Genomic DNA, 21,632 nt, shown 5'->3' with positions numbered 1-21,632 from the left:
TTCAAGAACTAATGGTACAGCTTCCCAGCTGTGTCCCTCAACACAGGTTACACAGCACATCAAGTCCCCCAGTCCTTGGAACACCCTGATGGGGCTGGGGTGATGAGCCCCAGCATTGCCATCCAGCTTTGAGTAGTCGTACATCATGAACCCTACTGTGGCCTACAGGTAGTACCATTTTCTGGAAATACCACGTCTTGCCATGCCCGTGAGCCTCTTAACCTCGTGCCAATCACAGGAGATGCAAATCCAGTCTGAACCAGGTCAACAAGAAGCTTTGTGCCCGTATCAGGGCTTGCCTTTTCTGTTTTCTGGTTTCTCTTCCCTGTTAGCAAATAAAACTTGCATCCAAATGAAGAAGCCAATTGTGGTGTGTGTATGAGTGTGTGGGTGTGTATCATTAGGGAATAAGAAAGATGTTATCTGTACTGTCATTAGCCATCCCCCAATACCCTATTCCATAGACCAGCCCACTCTGACCATGAGGAGACAGTTATGGAGAGTTAGGTCACTTACCTGAGGTGACACACTAAGTCAAAGAGCCTGCAGGATTCCGGTCTAGGCCTGCCTGGCTCCAGAGACATGCCTGAGTCCGCACTCTTTGCCACATCCCTTCTTCCTGGCGTTCCACTGATTAGACTCGGACCCCCAATCTCTATTTTGGGAACACATTCTGGGGCAGCTGTGGAGGTGCCCCTCTCAGAACTCCCTTCAGGACGGAATGGTCACTAGGGGTGCCATCAGGCCATGGCCTCCAGCTGCAGCAACTTTGGGGTTTGGCACAGTGTTTGAGGCCACGACATACTCTCTCCAAACTTGGAGACCTCAGACTTGCTCTGTGGTGGAAAGGCCTGCGCTGGTGACTCCATCTCCTTTCCCCTTAATCATTCATAGGTATCACCCACAACAGATCGCTTAGACTCCTGCCTCTGCCATGGTATCTGCTCCCTGACACAAGCTCCCTGAGAGAAGGGCCATGCCATAGCTACAGCACTTTGTATATAATGAGTTGGTCTGTCTTTCTTTCTTTCTAATGAATAAGCAGTTTCACATGGTGGCAATGAGCAGTCTTCTTATACTAGTTCTGGGGAAACATGGGACCCAAAGGCTCAGAATGCTATGGGTCTGGGAAGATTTCTGGGTCCCATGCTCAAAGATTTTACCTCAGTGGCATGTAGGACCAGGTCACTCCAGCTTTAGGAAGCACCCTGGTGTGTTTACAGTCAGGCTGTCCACAGAACTTAGCTGAGAAGCATCACTTTTGAGAGTGACTACACAACTCTACCGTTCTCCCCTTTCCCCACCACCACCCCCACGTTCGTTGGCATGGGTATCCCCATGAATTTGGGAGACTCTTGGCATATTCTTGGATCAGGATTTTTTTGAGCTCCTGGATATGTTCCAGCCTGCATTTGAAAATGAATAAGTCCCCAAGGGTGGAGTGTAAAGCTTGCCTTGAACCTGGACAAGATATGAATGGGCCGTCCTACCAGTTGGCATCCGGATGTGGGAGCTGGGATTGTGAAAGGTAAGCAAAGCCGTTAGCCTCAGGTTAGTTACAGTGGGGATTGCTGACGCGTGAGTCATCATGAATGTAGGAGTTGGTCTCGTCCAAACCCACTTCTTTGTTATGGAAGCAGAATGTCTTCTGTTCATCTCTATCCTTCCTTCAGAGTTAACCTCAAATACCCTTTTCTGACTCCTCCAAAAGCATCCCTCCTTCCAAGATCCCCTGCCTCTCATCCTTCCTTCCGGCAGCAGGACATTGTATTTTAATTGCCTACTTCAGGTGTTTTTCCTACCCATTCACCTGAAAGTTCTTTGGGATTGAAGTATGTTTCTTTTCCTCTCTTTATTCCAGTGCCCGGCCCCAGCTCCTAGAAAGGGGAGCTCAACTGAGGGGATGAACGGAGGGAGGGAGGGAGGAGGGAAAGGGTGGGGGGGGTCAGCGCTGAACCGACCTCAGGTGAGCAGAGGCCTTCGTTTCAGTGCTTCCTCTGACCCAACTTCCCACACCCACAGCCAATATCACATTAACTTAGAGAAAATGAACATCTATTTCAGAGTCATTTATTTTTTGTGGTTTCAAATGAATCACATTTGCTTTAAGTGAAAAGAAAATAATTGTGAGGACATTTTTTAAAAAAGTAAAATTCTTCTTCTACCCACTTAAGCACCATAAGTGACTCTTTTTTTTTTTTTTTTTTAAAGATTTTATTTATTTGTCAGAGAGAGAAAGGGAGTGAGCACAGGCAGACAGAGTGGCAGGCAGAGACAGAGGGAGAAGCAGGCTCCCTGCCGAGCAAGGAGCCTGATGTGGGACTTGATCCCAGGACACTGGGATCATGACCTGAGCCGAAGGCAGCTGCTTAACCAACTGAGCCACCCAGGCATCCCACCATAAGTGACTCTTAATCTCACAAAACAAACTGAGGGTTGCTGGGGGGAGGGGGTTTGGGAGAAGGGGGTGGGGTTATGGACATTGGGGAGGGTATGTGTTCTGGTGAGTGCTGTGAAGTGTGTAAACCTGGTGACTCACAGACCTGTACCTCTGGGGATAAAAATATATGTTTATAAAAAAAAATAATAAAAAAAAATTTAAAAAAAGTAAAATTAAAAAAATTTCTAGTCAGGATGATACTTGGGATTATAGGAGGTAAGGTGATACAGCGGGCCTTGGAATTGATTCGTCTGAGGGTAAAATCCCACTTGGTTGCTTACTTACTACTGACATAGCATCAGTATCCTCATGTGTAAAATGGGATCAAGAATGTTCGTACCACAACAGTTCTGGAACCCCAGCAAAGGGGCTGACACGTAGTAAGGACTAACAAATATTCATTACCTTCTTTTTCTTTGGCAGAACTTAACAGAATCCTTGTATTTGGAGATCAAATCCATTTTGTCATTTTCAAAAAATTTCTAAATGCATACACACAGATTAGATGCTCCTAAGTACATGTTACATGAATGAGAAAATTGTTGCATTGCTTCTGCCTTATCTCAAATTCTAATTTTAGTTCACTTCAGTGTTAGGAAGCGAATTTAAAAGGATGGCAACATGACTCAAAAGATTAAGATTTTCTATCCAGAAATCTTGATTTAAATCTTCAGTGGTTGACTTTTGAGGAGAGTGCAAATGTTGGCATTATCTTCTTTATTAGCAATTTGTAAAGAACTGGGATCTCACACAGCTGTGTGCAGCTCAAAGATGTACCAAGCAAAGAATAAATTTCCTGCCCACGCAAACTCAAGGCAAAAAACCCACAAGCTGTCTTATATTATTCTGACAGCCTGAGCAAGGTTTCTTATTTTTCTCATAAAACAACTCGACCAAAGAACAAGAATTTTCCACTATGTAGAATTTTTACCTTGTGGGATAACAAGCTGATGATATATTTGTTTTAGGAGAAACTAAAGGCTTGGAGTTACAGAAATGTATAGAGTTCACTCTAGCAATTTAGCAAATAAATATTCTCCCCTTAAGCCTCAAGCTGACCGGTGGTATGATTTTGACAAGGTCCTCTCATTCCCTCTTCAAGATGCATACCACAGGAGACCAGTTTTTCGTACTCACAGTTGTAGTATACTCAACAGATTGGCCCAGGTCAAAGAGGGCAAGGCTTCCTTGAAATCCTGTTGGAGCCCACCTCTAATTTAAATGGACACCAATGGCAATAGGGGATTCAACAGTGTTTATTCTGCTTATGGTGCCATTTACTGGAATCTGTCAGTGTAGAACATGGAGAGGACTGCAGCCATCTAATATTCTCAGTAAAACTAAGTACCAGGCAAAGACCAAGGTAAATCATCTATTGGGCACTAATTCTGTCAGAGACATTTAGCATTCTGTGTATTTGTGTATCTGTTTGATTTATACTTCCTTACAATCTGAAATGAATGTTTTCAGGACCTCTTGTATTTTCTCTACCCTATCCCCTAATATCAGTCATTCCATAAGGAGCCCTGGTTCTTTTATTGGAAAATGTATCACCTTTTATGACATAGCCTGAAGTCATGTAGTTTCTCTTTGCTGGTTGAGTCACAAAGGTCCACCCAGGTTGAAAGCAAAAGGGACATAGACTCCATATCTTAATGGAGGAGTAGTAAGATGACACTGTAAGAGTTTCTGGATGAGAGTATTGTTATGGCCTTATTTGGAAAACAGAAGTTGTCACAGGTGATCAGGGTATCTCAATGAGAAGGTAAAATTTGAACAAGAACTTAGAGGTGGTGAGGAAGTCAGCCTATCTGTGGGAGCAATGTTCCAGCTGGAGGTAATAGTTAATGCAAATGAAAAGATGTTAAAATGAGACCATACTTAGTGTTTCAAAGGAACAGCAAAGGGACCATCATAGCTAATGGAGGAGTGGTTTGGAGAGTCATAGAAGAAGAGGATGGTGAGGTAAAGGGAGGAGAGATGAGACTGATTATAAAGAACCCAGAGGACATGGCGAGAATTTGAATGAGCATGGAGTGATGAAGGTATCTGACTTGTATTTTGAAACGATCTCCCTTAACAGGACTATCCTGTTGAGAATTGACTTCAGAGGATGAAGGTAGAAGGAAGTAAACCAGTCAGAAAGCTATTGCAGTAATCTGCTACACAGAAGTGATGGTGGTCTGGACCAGGGTGGTGGCCATGGAGGTAATACAGAGTGGTTGGATTCCGAACACTTCTGAAGCTAGAGCTAACACAATTTCCTGCTGGAATGAAAATAGAGTGTCAGAGAAAGAGGAAAACCTAGGATGACTTCAAAGTTTGGCCTGTAAAACTGCAAGCATAAAGTTGTCAATTGAGAGGACTATGGATGGCGGAAAGATCAGAAGCTTATCTTTGGAAATGCTGATTTCCAGATGTCTATTAGACATCTAAGTAGAAATGTCAGGAAAGCCTTGGGTATACACATCTGGAGCTCAGTAAAGGGGTCTGGGCTGGAAATAGACATTTGGGTATGATTGCACGTAGATTTGTATTTCAGGTCATAATGACATCACCAAGAATGTGAATAAAGATAGAAGAGAGGGGCGCCTAGGTGGCTCAGTGGGTTAAGCTGCTGCCTTCGGCTCAGGTCATGATCTCAGGGTCCTGGGATCAAGTCCCGTATCGGGCTCTCTGCTCAGCAGGGAGCCTGCTTCCCTCTCTCTCTCTCTGCCTCTCTGCCTACTTGTGATCTCTCTCTGTCAAATAAATAAATAAAATCTTAAAAAAAAAAAAAAGATAGAGGAGAGAATCAAGGACCAATCCCTGGGGTACTCCCACATTAAGAAGGAACCATCAGAAGAGACAGAGAGGAAGTAACAGTAAAAGGGAGGGGTATGCTGTGTCTGGGAAGGAAATGAAAAAAGTATGGCATGGAGGAAATGATGTCACTCAGTTCAGTAAAAGAAGGATCCAGAATCTGACCATTAGATTAAACAATATGGAGGTCATTGGTTTTTCTTGATGAGAGCAGTTTAGATGGAATCATAAAGCTGAGTGTAGTGGTTTTAAGAGAGAGCGTGAGGAGAGGGTTTAGAGAGGGCATGGTTATCTCTTTGAGGATTTTCAGTGCAAAAAGGAGTAAAAGAATTTTGGGGCAACCATCAGGGGAAATGAATTCAAGAGAAGATTTACATGCCCATGGGAATAAGCCAGTAAAAAGTAAAAGACTGATGATTTAGGAGAGAAGTGGTAAATGGCTGCCATCATGTCTTTGTGTAGGTGAGGGGGACGGGGTCTGGGGCTCAGGGGTTTTCATGGGAGCACATATTATTCCTCTGATTTTAGGCAGAAAGGCACAGTGTGTAGGTGCCGATGCTGGTACATCAACGCAGGATTGGGGGCCAGTTGAGGGTCAGTTGAAATTCTCTTCCAACGGATTCAATGTTTCCGGTGAAGCAGGAAAGGAGATCATCAGCCAAGAGTGAAAGTGTGGGAGGGTGTGTTAGAGGTTTGAGGAAAAGGAAAAGGTATAGAATAAGTATCTTACAGCAAATGGGAGAGTGAATGCATTAGGGACCTAGGGTAGGAATTCCGGGCAGCACCAGGGGACCATTTGAGGATTGTTGTCTTACATTCAGCAACCTGTGCTTTGCTCAGCACCACCTGTTTTATGGTTCTCCAGCTCCCTTCAAGGACAGGTCTGAGGAGGCGGAGAGGTGGATGTAACCAGGATATGACGAAGCGAGACATGGTAATGGAGTTGTAGATGTAAGCAAGGGAGGGGTTATGACGGCTGGCCCTGGAACTCAAACTGAGCAGGGAAGGTAGTGAGGACACATCAAAGGGATGAAAGACAACACAAACTTTGTAGGATCATTGCCCTGAATGTTTCAGCGGACAAAAAGCAGAAGAGTGTTGTGCCTGCGGGCTAACTTTCACACTCCAGTGACCCTGCCCACTAGTAAACTTCAGCTTAATAAATACTCAATAGCTAATCCCTATTTCGTTGAGCTGGAAAGCTTTCTAGGGGAAAACAGAAATGAGCTTGAAGTGGGAAAGAAGACAGACCTACCCCTCCCTTGACGGTAATATTCACAAAAATTAGACAAGGAAATAAATGAATTTCTCGGTGTGTGCAGTAAACGCAAAAAGGAGTTTCATAGATAGTCTTATTTTATTTTATTAATTTAATACTGGAGTGTGGTTGTCCCATGAAGGGTGGGATCAACACCCCCTGCCCCAGAATTTGTTTGGATGACAATTTGAAGAAACTTATTACTCACACACTGAGGCTTTCTAGGGGGATCAAGGAGCCACCCAAGCTGGGCTGAAGCTGGCCGGAGAGAAGCAAGGAAGGAGTGGGTTTTGTGTGTGTGATTAGGAGGTCGGAGTTCCGGCTGGAGTGAGGGGATCTCCCCTGATTGCACCAAGAGAGGAAAGGGACAGACTTCCACATAGGACTCGCCCAGATGCAAGGCAAAAAGCAGCAGGAGGGGTGGGAACCTGAAAGTTGTCAGCTGTCAAACATCAAAAATGAAGTCAAAGTCTTTATTGCAAATACACGTCACAAATCTATAGGCAATGGGGTTAGCCTGTGCTTAAAATCTGAAGCTTTGGAGTCAGGCTGACGTTTCAATCCTGGCTCTTTAACTGTGATTCTGAGGTCTTTGACTTAAGGCAAATTAGGTGAAGTGCTTAGTTTCTCTGCTGTGTCTCAGTTTCCTCATCTGGCAAAGGGCCACAGAAGTCCGTAACTCCGGTTGTTGTGAAGCATAACCATGTTGGTAAACGGCTTAGCGTGCTTTTGTGATTTAGCAAACCACATACCAATTCCTGAAAATTCTGTGATTGACGTTTCCATTTCGGATGTGTGTAACCTTCGTAGCTGAACCGTGTCTTCTTGCCGGTGGCTCTGAATGTGTTATTTTTTGATGATTTATTTCCTTTAATTTTGAAATCATTACACATTCACGACGCACAAACTTTTCCCTTCACGCTCTCTTGTGTTGAAGTCCCTCTACTAGTTTATGGCTAGAAAGCAAAACTTCACACTAGGAAAGTAAGGGAAGGAACCCTGGGTGAATCAGCTGAGGAAGTAAAGGGTTATTATTATTCGTCTCCGAAAACTGAATTTTTCATAGCTAGATTGTCTTAAATAAGAATGAAAGCTAGAATACCTTTAGCTTGTTTTGAGAAAGCGCAGTATGACCTTTTGACATTGTTTATTGGCATCTCCTACCTGCTCAACACTCATTCATTCATCAATAAGTTTTGAGCTCCGGCCTTGCTGGAAACAATGGCCCCAGGGATTGGGCCACTTGTACAAGAGGACACAGACTCTCCTCTCACGGGACTTGGTAGTTGGGTGGGTTCCGTGGATAATCAAATCATCCCATTGTAACAACCAGGGATTTTATTTGCAAAAGACAAAAACCAACTCTTGTTACCATAAAGGGAAGAGGCAATCTTGGAATGATGCCGCATCTCCCACGGATCACTCCACGAGACCCGGAGAGCCACTGCTCGTAGAAAGAGAGTTACCAAGGGAGCCTCAGCTCCTGATCCAGGTCCAAGGTGGGTCAGGGCCTCCCAGCTGCCCCTACAGGACCACGGCCACGATGAGCCCGAAGCTGCCCCAGCTTCCTCGTGGCACCTGCTCAACATTCATCCAGGAGCTGAAGCACCCAGTGGCTGCCCTTACGCCCGCAGCCTTGACGTCAAGTTGAGGAGCTCACAAGAAGACACTTTGTTTTCTGTGCTGGGAAGTAGGAAATGCTGGACAACCAATCCAATAAGTACAGTTCACATCGACGACACAGGGAAATAAAGAGGAATAACAACTGTTAAAGTGCTTTATGCAGAAGGGCACAAAATTCTTGGTGATCCCTCGTCGTCTTTAGGGCTTGAGCTGCTGGGACCCCCCGCCTCCTAGGGAGGCACCTTCAGCCAGAGCCGTTCCCACACCTCAGTCCTTCCTCTGCCTCCTCCCCTACGGGTCCATACCTGCGTGCCACCTGCATTTATGTCCACTTTCTTCTACTAAAATATATCTACTTTTTGTAGGACTCCTGTGAATGGAGAGTCAGCCTCATCTGCCATAAATAACAGGTGAAAGTAAGAATAAATACAATGAAGGGAAACAAAGCCATTTGGATCTAGCCAGAGACTCTGCTGGAGGCTCTGAAGTTGTGGCTGGCTTCATCGGGGGTTGGTACTGAGCGAATGAAGGCACCAATCAGAGACTTCATCCTTGATCTTAGAAAAATTAAAAGGCAGTAGAAAAGGGACAAATCTTTAATCTTTGTATTTATTTATTTATTTATTTATTTATTTATTTATTTATTAGACACTCTCTGGCCACCATTTAGTATTTTTTTCAGGATTTTATTTATTTATTTAACAGACAGAGATCACAAGTAGGCAGAGAGGCAGGCAGAGAGAGGAGGAAGCAGGCTCCGATGCAGGGCTCAATCCCAAGATGCTGGGATCATGACCTGAGCTGAAAGCAGAGGCTTTAACCCACTGAGTCACCCAGGCGCCCTTCTGGGCACCATTTAAAATTAACTTCTACACCACTGCAAGTTAGTAACCTATGCTCGGGGTGATAAATATTAGAAAGACCGTGGGCTTAAACATGAGCAAGGTTTGAGTTTGAATTTCAGCTCCTGCACTTCTTAGTCCTGTGATTTTAGGCATATTCTGTAACCTCTCTGAGCTGCGGTATATATATGTGCATCTGTAAAATGGATGCAATAAGTACCAAATTTCTTGGTCGTGTTAAATAGATCCATGCTTTCCAATTTCTATTGCACATACGGATTACCTGGGGATCTTGTTAAAATGCAGATTCTGAATTGCTAGGCTTGGGATGAGGTCGGAGATTCTGCATTTCTAATAAAATCTCCGGTGGTGCTGATGCTGACGCTGTCATTTTGTGGACCGCGTTTTAGCAAGGTCGGAGTTTGGTGCTGTCAGTATGGTGGCTCCCCGCCACAGGGGCTCTCAAGCCCTTGAAATGCAGGGTAGGGCAGCTAAGAGTGGAAGGCATACTTTTATTTAATTTCAATTAACTTTTGAACCCTGATACTTGGTTAGTTATTGGAAAAGAATTTCTAGTATACTTGGAACAGCTTATAAATCTATCTTTTTGGCTGTGGATTTTGTGAAATGTAGTTAACGGAACATCTCTCTCCAATGCAGAGTCGAGATAGGCTCCCAGTATAAAATAAACAGCACATTTTGAAGACCCAGTTTTTAAAAAAAGGTAAAATATCAATAAAGTTGCTACTGATTTCATGTTGAAATAATATGTGGGTATGTTGGGATAGAACATATTATTAAAATTAATTTCCTCTGTTTCTTTTTACCTTTTTTTTTTTTTTTTGATGTATCTATTAGACAATTTAAATTGATCAAAGTGGCTCACGTTATATGCCTGTCAGACAGTGCAGGCCCAGATCAGGGAGCACAGGGCCTGTCTCATCAGCTCCCTTCCTCTGTCTCATCTGGGCGGGTGACCTCTGGGTGGAAAGAGGATGTGAGGTGGTGGAAAGAGACAAGGTTTCTTCCTTCCCGGCAGAAGGCTGTAGCAAGAAGCCAAGATCCACAGCAAGTTTTTGGGCTCACAGACTCTTTCTTCTGTGGTGGGTTATTTCCACTATGTTCCAAGGCAGGCTTTGCTTTTTGCAGAGGTGAAAAAGGAGCGTGTCAGCAGTCCATGCGCTGTGGGCTCAAAGCCGGCTCTCATAAGAAGATGCTCGCTTTTCAAGAGTTAAGGGTCACGGCGAAGGGCTCATTGACCCAGCCTCTTCTGTGACTTCAAGGGGAGTTAATTAAAACAGCATGGGCTCCTGTTAATGTGCTGTGTTACTTCCTGGTTGATTCAGCAGTTGCAAAGGAGGCTAGAAGTTTAATGAAAGCAGTAATGAAGATATCTGCAAATTTGACGATGACCAAAGTAATTAGCAAAAAGAAGTGGGTAGAAATGAAAGTTAGTTTTTTCATATCACGAATTGCATTATGGTAACCTCCCTTCCCCACTCTTGTGGAAAAAATATTTTTTTTTAACGAATTCAGGCAAATATTTACATGTGGAATCAGACCTGGCAGCAAATTCAAAGAAAACTATTAAGGCCAGAAAAAGCTGCTTCTGTATCAGAGGCTTGGAGACACCAAGTCTCAATTAACCTTTCTAAATAAGAACTGACAGCCGTAGATGGAAAATGGGGCGGGGGGTGGTGTGCAGGGGACTAAAATGTTTCTGAAGAATGTTTGACTACAAAGTAAACAGCCCGAATAGAAAATATTAAATCAGATGCTGCCTCCACATTCCATAAAACTGAGGATGCAGTAAAATGTACTGTATAGTTAAAATGCCTGGATAAAAGAAATTATGGAACAGTTTTAGTCTAGTGATAATTCAAAGTTCATGGAACCAGTTATGTTGGCATAAGAAAGAGAATTTATGTTTTGTATTTACATTAGATCTCAGCATGAATTTGTACTGTTGGCAGTGCAGGAATAACTTTGAAGATGTTTATCTTTAAGTCTTCTTGTCCTTTCTGTCACCAAATCAAACCATGAGAAAATATTTACTAGGTAATGTACTCTCTAAAGAGTAGAACGTCTTTTTGTAACTCCCCCAATTTTTTTCCCACAAAATTGTACAGTAAGTATTTATTATTCTGACCCAGGATTTATGTTGCTTTAGTTGGTAGCAAAAGAAAGGCGGGGTTAGCAAATTCATAGTATAATCAAGATTGCAAGGGAAAAGATTTAAATAGTAGAATGGAACACATTAAAAGCATGCATTTAGAAGCATTCACTGTCATTTTCTAAAAAAAAACTATTATCCAACAGTTATTCTCATCTGAATGCCTTTACAATACAACCCCACATCTCAAAAGCATCTAGTTCATCGAGATAAGCCTTTCCCATTAGCCTGTTCTAGGGAGAGTCTTAGTGTATTTTAAACGTCTGTAATTCAATTAATCTTAAAGGGTGGTGAACCGAGACCTACTGCTTACCTGATGAGCTTGCAGAGCATGGAGAGATTGTCTGTCTGCGCTGCTCCTTTGTCCCAAGCTGTCTTCTCAGGATGACCTGTCTCTGGCGGAGCCCTGTCTGTGTCTTGGGTTCCCAGTGGTTTCTCCACTCCGCATTCTTTAATCCCGGATCACCCATTCTTGCTGGAATCCATCCTCCAACACACCTGTCCGGCATGGCTACTGCATGCACTTCCTGTATTATTCTCCTTGTTCCTGTGTCCATCGCAGAGACTGAGGATGGTGTCTTTTTCATTTGGTAGCGAGTCTGCCTAGAAGAGTTCCTGCATAGGGTAGATGCCCAGTGAGGTTTCTGGACTGGGACTGAGAGCATGACTTCGAGTTACTCCTGTGAAGAGCCTGCTTATCACCGCCGCACTGCTCTGCTCTCTCACTGTTGCTTGGCTTGGGTCTTCCACACTTGCGTCTTGGGGATCTGATCACTTGAACCTTTCCCTATAGGCCTACCTCCATCTCCTTCTCTCCAACTGAGGGAGAAATGGCGTTTTTGCTAATGTCCTTCTCCCAACTTCAGAAGGTCGCACAGAAGAGTGGCTTGGGCCGTTGCTGTTTGACTCTACAGGCCTCCCGAGGGAGGCCCTCTACCGCTTCCTTGCTGGGCCTTCGATCACACAGCTCTTTGCACTTTTTCTTCCCTCTTCCTCAGGGGGGCCTCCTGTGAACCCACATCTTCTGCTCCCTTCCCCTCAGCCGGCCGGTCACAGAGACGGATGTGCCCTACCTCACGCCTTCTCCATGGGGTTGTTTTTCTTCTTAAACCTGGGTGATGGGATTAAGGGTCGTTTTCCTTGTCACTACATACTTCCCTTATTTAATAATGAGCGTGGATTATTCTCAGGATTTAAAATGAAGACCAAAGCTATTTATATTTGCAAATGTTTCATAACAAATAGAATCTCCAATCTCCCATATACATTTTCCAATCCAACGATAAGAGGTAATGTTCCAAAAGGAAAAGCATGCGTGCTGTTTTCTTACTAACACGACCAGCCATCATTCTTTTGTTCTGCCTTCAAATTAACTCCGTCACATGATAAATCCGACAAGACCTTTATATTTTTATGCAGGCTAAAAATGCCTCATTTATTCAGTATAGATCCGACTGTGAATTACACATGTCATCTGCTTTCCAACTCCTTTGCACTGTCTCCCTTTCCAGAAACTGGAGAGGAGAAGAAAAGAGCATAAAAATAAAAGGATTTAATTCAGCCATTTGTTATTTGTATTAAGCAATGTGTTGGAAAAGCTTGAAATTAATAAATTTCGTATATATGCATGGAACTGTTATTCCTGGGTCTTCCAGTTCTGTAAGTAATCAAGACCCACTGCAGACTTTTCCAGATCAACATGCATGTTTCGAGGCTGTGTGGACTTCAAGCGACAGACTCTGTCAAAGTTCTCCGTTCTTTAAAAAAGGAAAACCAGTATGCCAAACACAAATACTTTTCAGAGAAATGGTCTCTTTAAATTTGCTACAAGCGTTGTAGCAAAACTAAAGCATATGAAGAGAAAAAGTTGCTTGAAGTTAACAGAATATGCTGAAAATCTGCATTTAGAAACTGTGAATTACATGTTCGTAGAGGGAAGAGGTACTGAGGGTTCGTTTACTCCAAAGGAAATTAATTTACACTCATTTCCATTATTTAAAAATTAAGACAATAATAAAACTTTGAAAAGCCCAATATTAGAGTGAGAACACTTTACAGCTGGATTCAGCCTCAACTTTGTTTTCAGCCAGAACCTTGGGCAAATCACAATCTCCTGGGGGTCTTAACTCACTCATCTATACAATGAAGAGAAGATAGGATTGTCTGGTCCAGCATGCTTGTTCCTTATAGTGCTAGAATTTGAGAGGCTAAGGGTTCCACCCCAATACCTCTGGTCAAGGCAGGTAATATACAGCAGTGAAAAAGACTATAGAGTGAGAAGAATTTTTCTTGCAGAAGAATCCTGATATTATCAAGCTTTCCTTATTTCACACTTGATATCAATAAAAATATTTCATTTCCTTCTTAGTTTTGCTATAAAAGAAACAGTAATAAATGGTCACCAACACTAATAAATGACAGGGGTGTAGAGACCATAGGGATTGTGGGGACCGTGGCAAACTAGAGAGGGTAAAGTCCCATATTATCATATGGGACTGAGGGTCTAATGTCTGATGCCAAGAATTTGGGTGTTTTTAGTGAAATCTAATGGTCAGTGCAGGTAATCAACTGAAAACATTAAACAAAACAAAACCCCCTGTGGGCCATTACCGTTGGCCAAACAAAACACCTTGGTGGGTCAGAAGGGGGTGTAGGCTACCAGTTTACAATACCTGATCTGCTTTGTCTTCCTCACTGTACTGGGATCAGCCCATATTGCATAATTTGCTAATCATACCACTTTAATCTTACTATCATAATCCACAGAATTTTTACCAAGCTCTTTTTTATAGTCAGTGCTCTGTGCCCAGGACTTTGACTTTTCATCTTACTAGGCTGTCACAATAACCCTGAGGGATAGGTAGATATACTGTGATCCCAGTTTTACAGAATGAAGGAAGGTTCCTAGAGACCAAATAACATGTCCTACTCACACAACTTATTTTTCTTACAGAATCACATCTAAAATATTGACATGGAAACATTTACAATATTAGGCTGAATGGAAAAAAAGGGCAGCTATATAAAGTATATATGATGTTCAAACTGTTTTTAAAAACATGTTTAATGATTGACTATTCTATCATGAAGATATGCTAATAGAACTCTCTATTGTTAAACACTTGAATTGCTATTAAAATCATGTAGGGAAATTTTTTTTTAATCACATGATTTCATTCATTTATTTAGGATCATCAGCTGACAGCCTATATGTCAGTCACTTTACTAGATGCTGTGCCCAAAGGGGTCTCTGACTCATAATGCGGCTGGTAAGTGAGTTTTATATTTTTTAAAAGCCATAGAGCTTCTTTGAACTTTATATAGGCATTCAGATCAGCTATGTGAATTTTTATGATATTTAAGCAATCTCCCCCTGCATCAGTAGTTAGGTCCCAAAGGACATTCCCAGCCTCCTGGGTGGAAAGAAGGCAGGCTCCCCCAGACAGCTTGGTTTGAAGAACGGCACAACATGCAATGGTGGGCTCCTCGGCTAGAAACTTGAGGAGACTTGGAGATCCATGAACTGAACTTTGAAAGCTATCCTGTTAGCAGGATATACTTTGCAGTCCCTCTGTGATCTCTACGGAGGACAAAAAATGGCTCTGCATCTTTTCTCAATATTCCACTTGTCAGAGCAGTAGAACCCCAAATAACACAATTTCTGAGTAACAGCTGCCATGCTGCAGACATAGGCAGACATAAACACGAGCAGAAGAGGACTGAGATGATAACGCAACTTGAAAATATGTAATTTTTTATCATTCAGGCTAGAACACTTTTGAGTGAAAGGTGGCGGGGGGGGGCTCTGAACACTGACATTGGGGTGGCGGGCTCGTACACAGACACCCTGCTAACCTGGGGTGTCCATATGGTTACCCTACTGTGAAGAACAGTGCTAGAAACTGGAGATGGTTGAGCATAGAAGGTTGGGGAAGGTTGGAAGGTGAGGGACACGCAAGCTGCCTTGAGGCATCTGAAGACCTCCATGAAGAACTGGCTTGAGATGATCCTAATTCCTTGACACCTGGAGTGCCTGGACCATGCCGTAGAGGCTTTACGGTTGCATGCAATGGTCTGTGTGCCTCGTTGTCAAGCAGTTCCAGATCCAAAACCCAGATGATGCCAAGTAGCTTTGTGGCCATTGACGAGTTTCTTAACCTCTTTCTTATAAAAGGGGGAATAGAGTTGTAGTGATTTACTGAGGTAAACACGAAAGTGTTTACCTCAGGTAAACACCCTGAAGAGAGGCTCAATCAATGTTAATGTATGCATTGTACCTAATGCTGGAAATATTCAAGCACAGGAACAGACCACCAAGTGGGTAATGTTATAGGATCTTTTAGGGATTAACTAAATGATGGTTGGAGGCAACATTTTTTGACTAATTTAACTTAGAAATTGTTCTTAGAAATAGAAAAAAATCAATTAAATTTTTTCCAGGTATAAGGTGATTTTAGTTAAAATCTTAAAAAGGTATATTCCTAGATATTATACTATAATTTAATATTCATCATAAATGACAGTTGTCTGTCATGATACATGCTGTTTATTTTCAAATATGTAGACAAAAAGCATAAAGTGCTAGAAATACATTTTAAAATGACATATTGCTTGATTTTGAGACTGTCTACAAGTATAGACTAGGAATTTCAAAACAGGTAAGCAATAAGACCCAATATTTGAAATCCTTTCATTTTGCTTTCACAAAACCAATTAGCTTATTATAGAATCGGTTATAATTTGTTTTTCAAATAATGAGATAAAGAGGTTTCTTAGCTTATTAATAAGCACATTTCCAAAAATATACATTTTGAGTTAGTTTTTAATCGAAGTAAGTTTAAAAAACTAAACTGAATATAATCTATACACTCTTTTTTAATGTTGATTTTTCAAAATATTAAAAACAACCTGATTTTTGAAGTCCAAGTAAACAGACTCTGGTACTGACCATCATCTTATTAAGCCAATTTACAAAATTATTATGTTTTTCATTAACTACTTGCATTTTAGCATCATGGTTCTCAGTGCTTCCCTCTGCTTAATCAGTAGTTCCCAAACTTGGGCTGCATATTAGAATCATCTGGGAAGTTTAAAAAAAAAAAAAATCCCTATGACTGGCCACATTCTTGCCCACACCGCCTCAGGGTAGAGTCTGGAGTTTGTGTGTTTTAAATAAAGCTCCTCAGGTGACCCCAGTATGTGGCCATTTGGGAAATGAGCATTTATCCTATGGTCCAATCTGTGGATATAGATATGACCAGGAACAAAAAAAGCAATTAAAAGGTAACAGGAGCACCTGGGTGGCTCTGCCTTCGGCTCAGGCCATGATCTCAGGGTCCTGGGATCGAGCACCACATAGGGCTCTCCGCTCAGCGGAGAGCCTGCTTCCCCCTGCCCCCCCAACCCCCCTGGCCTGCCTCTCTGCCTACATGTACATGATCTCCGTCAAATAAAACAACAAAAAACTAGGTAATAGTCCTCACCTTCGGAGCATCCAGTGCGTTTGGCTGAATGATACGTAGTTTAAAGAACCTGGGTCACTAGCTCACTCATCTGGTCTCCGCTTCCCAGATGTGCAAGAGATAAGCAAGGCGCTTCTCTTTAAAAGGGAAAATGTTGGGGTGCCTGGATGGCTCAATGGGTTGGGCCTCTGCCTTCCGCTCAGGTCGTGATCTCAGGGTCCTGGGATCGAGCCCCGCATCGGGCTCTCTGCTCAGCAGGGAGCCTGCTTCCTCCTCTCTCTCTGCCTGCTTCTCTGCCTACTTGTGATCTCTGTCTGTCAAGTAAATAGATAAAATCTTTAAAAAAAAAAAAAAAGAAAAAAAAAAAAGGAAAATGTTTGTTCTGACTAAAAACACAGGGTCAGAAAGGAAACAGAAGCAAACACTTATTGCTAATGAGATGACTCTCCAGGGTAATCTTCATAAAGCCTTGGGTATTTACAAATCAAGCTGGGGCTTAAGGGTCCTTTCGACTTGGAAAATGTCTACTTAAATCAGTTTTGGGGGGAAGCAGGAACGGATTTTCCTGGGATTGTTTCTGTTGTTATTGAGTGAATAGTACCATTTTGCATTGCCCTTTATAATTGTTAAAGTGCTTTTAAGTTTCCAAGGTCACCTGAACACCCAAAGCTGGGCAGGAATTGTAATACAATCCTGTTGGGAAAATGAAGTTTTGAAGTATTAAAAACTGGTACAAGGCATAGTTGGGACCAGAACCCAGGTCTGCTGACTCAGGCTAATGCTGTTGGATATAATACTGCCTCTAACTAAAGAGAGAGCCACTGTTTGAGCCTCAGCCCTTGGTCCCGGCCGGGCGATTTTCCCCTGAAAATAAGCCACGTCACCATTTGCCCCTTGCATGTCGGTTGTGTTGAGGGAGGCTGCATGGCGTGTTCACTGTGAAGAGGGAGAAAGACAAAAGAGGAGCCAAGAAGGCGGGCTTCAAGGAGGCATTTCCAGGTAAGGGAAGAAACAGACAACATGGCCGTGGCTGAGAGCGGGGCAGGGGACAACTACATGAGGCCGAAGAGTTGTTAAGAAGCAAATAAAAAGCCATTTAAAAGTTTATTTACTCATCTATTTTTTGAGGAGGGGAGGGATGATGTAGGCAAGTGGTGATTTGGGGAAGGCTTGGATTATGTGTTGGCGATGGGGGAGGTGGAAGGTAGTGATGTAGAGAGAGCCACTGAGAAACGGAAGTGTATGCTGTGCATCTGAGGTAAAGAGGCAATAGACTAGGACAGCAAGAGTGGAAAAGAAAAGACAAAACAAAACAAAAACAAAAACAAAAAACCTATTAAAAAAGCACTTGAAACCAAGGAACAACTATGTATAGCAAAGTAGGAGAGGTAGTAGGCATTTCAATGGGACATCTAGATCTGATGGTATTTGTGTGTAAAGAACTTTTTTTTTTTTTTAAGTAGACTCCACACCTAATGTGGGGCTTGAACTCGTGACCCTGAGATCGAGTCCCCCTACCGACTGCACCACTCAGGCACTCCAGGTGAAAAACACTTAATTAGTGATCCCTAATTAGTTGAATGACTGATTAAATGTACATTGTTGTATGTTAATAGGTAGTATAAAGTGCAAAGTGAGGCCAAGGGTGGTTGGCAGACTGTCCTATGTATGTCTTTTGGTTTTGTTGTGAAATAGCGATTTCCATAAAGGGGCAGAAAGAAAGCAAATCACTGCTGGGAAGGGTTGAGAATAAACTAGATGATAAAAATTATTAGTCAAATAGGGGCTAAGGCAATAGTTTAGTGCAGATAGATGTAATCTCTTGTTCTTTGGGACCCAAAACCAGCAAGAAAAGCACTAGGACAGGCAGGCATCCCCTATAAAATATGTGAAAAGACCCCACAGGACTGACTGTGAGAGGCAGAATGGAAAAGGTGTGTTTGACCGAGTCAGACAAACCAGCTTGTGAATCCTGGTTCTGAGAAAAATGCAAAGGTGAGAATAAATGCAATGAAGAATGACCCTGAAGAGAACGAGATACAAATTAAAGGTCTGAACATCAGTGAGGAAAGCCGGGAAATGCGTGTGGATTTCGGCCACCAGCGGGTCTGTGAGCCCTCTGACAACTACGGACAGATAGGAAGTTAATGGTGACTCAGATCTGGGTACCAAGGTAGTGACACGCCAGGAGGCAAACCACAATGACAGAACAGGAAAGAGGGGGCCAGCTTGAGGGCCTTGGTTAGGATGGAATGAGTGAAGGGTATTAGCTCAAAGACTGGAAGGTGATGAAGGAAATCACGAGACCAGCAATCATACCGATTAGTATAAAGAAGTTAGGCGGTATAAAGACCTTCTAAAAGTAAGGAAAATTTAGAGTGCCAACTATAATCCTGGAGACCCACGGCTGACAAATGGCCATCTTCTGTTTGGGACCATGTTGCTGAGTAACACAGAGCAAACACAGAGGCCACTGTGATCCCGGTGGGAAACTGCATATAGCCTGAAGCAAATGAGAGTAGGTAGGTTTTTCAGGGTTGACTATAAAAATGTCAGTCTTGTGTCATCTCAAAGAGCAGGACTAGCATGAAGTTAAAACAGATCAAGGGGTCCAAAGGCTCTTTAAAAAAGGGTTACTGAGAAAGCAGAAGAAACTAAATTGTAACGAAATGAGTCAGAAAACGTTAGCTTCCTAACTGGTTTCCTAACTTCCAATTTCTCTGTCTCTCCAGAGCAGCCCATGATCCTTTCAGAGGTCAGATTATGTTGCTGCTCTGTTCAAAGTCCTCCACTGGCTTCCCGTTTCGCTCAGCATAAAAGCCAGAGTTAAGCGAAGTCTCCCATTAGGTCTCTAAGCTTGTCTCCTACTAGTCTCCTGCTGGTTCACGCTCTCCTAACTACAATAGCCTCCTTATGTCCCTCAAACTGCTAAGCTATTATTTACAGGAACCTCTCTCTGGACTCTTTCAGACAACCAAGCAGCTGGCTCCTTCACTTCTATCATGCCTCTGCTGAAAAGTCACCTTATCTGAGAACCTCCCTGACCACACTAAATAACTAAATAGATAACATAGCATCGTCCCCTCCACCAGGTGACCGAGGTCTCCATCTGACTAGAACATACACTCCCTGAGGAGGAGGACAGTGCTTGGTTCTCCTGAGTCCAGAACAGTATGAATTCCCCAGGCCAGGTATCAAGTATTTGTTGAATGAATCAATGGAGGACAAGGGATGACAAGTAAAAGGCATGAAAGCAGTTGGCAGTTCGGTAATTTTGAGTACAGGAGAAAGGGGAACCCTAAGGTAGCGTTAGTAGCAGCCTTCAGACTCCAGAAACTTGGTGTGGCTACACCTGTTACTGTTCCCCCTTGTCCCATCACACTTCTGAGGCTGTGAACTATTACTACCCAGTCTAAGTCTGCAGCAGTGAGAAAGTTGAAAGATTAAAAATTTTAGCTGGTACACACTTACCCTCTCAGAGGTCTGAAGCGAAAGGAAGGAGCAGGCTTACTGGTTAAAAGAGTTCAAATACTAGATAAATAAGGAAGCATTTTTACTTGAATTGCTAGCCTCAGATATCACAGTTCTCCCTAAGGTCTCATTCTTACTTTTTCACACTCATTCTCAAGCTATTCGTCAAAGTATGACTTAGACTAAATATTTATGATCTCAAAAGTAGTCTTAAAGAGAAAGATTGCTTTAATAGACTTTATCTTTATTCACTAAGGTACATTTTACCTTAAAGATTATAGAGGTCAGCAAGCATCTCCTTTTTAAGACTATAAGGGAGGCAGTTGACTATTCATAAACCATAAACATCATCGATGTAAAACTGTACTAAAACGGTAGTGAAATATTGGCTGCAATTTTTACTGCACATTTAAAAAGAACAAACTAGTTTTTCAAAAAACGCAAAACTAGGTAGGTCCTATTCTTTCACAGATTTCAAGAAAAATGCGGATTATATTCTGTGATAAATTGATTTTCATTTCAAATTATTTAGGAAATAAAGTAACAGCCTGTTAAATTAATAGGTTATCTACAGAACTTAGAATAAATATATATCTATTTTAAGCCTAATGAACCACAGAATTCTCTAATCAAGTATGCTAGTAAAAACACCCTTCTAGTGAGTTTAACAGAGACACTTCAGGTGTGGGAGGTCTCAGGAAAGCCTGGGTTACACAGTTTAGTCGGGGACCCTCTGCCTCAGTCTCTGGTTGAGCTGTCCTCCAGGAAGCTCACGAAGATTCTTCAGATTCTCTCTGAAGCATTTGCTATCAGAAAAGCAAGTAGAGATTTTCAGGTACGGGGCCCTGACTCAAGATGGTGAGGGGCTCAGACTGCAGAAAAGACTAGTAGCTACCAGCCTGGGCTCTTGAGGTCTGTCTTGGGACCCAGCTACCAGCCTGGGCTCCTGAGCTCTGTCTTGGGACCCAGACAGAGCAAGCTATTTCAACTCCTTAAGCCTGTTTCCCTGTACAGAACATGACAGCAGCAGCACACGGGGCTATTTGCATAATCTCCACAAAGCGCTTAGCATGTATCCAGTAACTTGTAAATAGTAATTTATTGTGACAATATTCCTCTTAGCGCCTAAGGAAAGTATCAGTGCTTATACTTCATGTTGGATAGTATGCGGTCCTTGCAACTTTGCCTTAAATTAAGAGAATCTCAGGCTCTTCCTGCAGGGAACCCACACCGGGACTTGGGTTACTGATTCTGGAACCAGTTTTCCTAGGATACAGTGGTTAAGAAAGCTGTGTCAAAGACTGTATAAGAATATATGCACATTTCTTACTTTAATTTCCAGTTTGGAACTATTAATATTATACAGCTCAATAATGATATACTTTGAATTCAGAGAATACAGACTAGCTATGCCTACATTTAGTGTAACATCGGTAGGCCGAAGTCTTTTTCTAACAAAAAGGGAAAGTGTTAAAGTAGTTAAGACAAAAAACACGAACGTAAACACCCAATGGAGAGTCTAAGGTACAAAATTATCAGTCTGGTGAGAAGGAAATTACAT

The sequence above is a fragment of the Mustela nivalis genome (genome assembly GCF_964662115.1).
Source record: "Mustela nivalis genome assembly, chromosome: 7".
NCBI classification, from domain to species: domain Eukaryota; kingdom Metazoa; phylum Chordata; class Mammalia; order Carnivora; family Mustelidae; genus Mustela; species Mustela nivalis.
The sequence above is the reverse complement of the archived record's forward strand: the minus strand, read 5'-3'. Positions refer to the sequence as shown.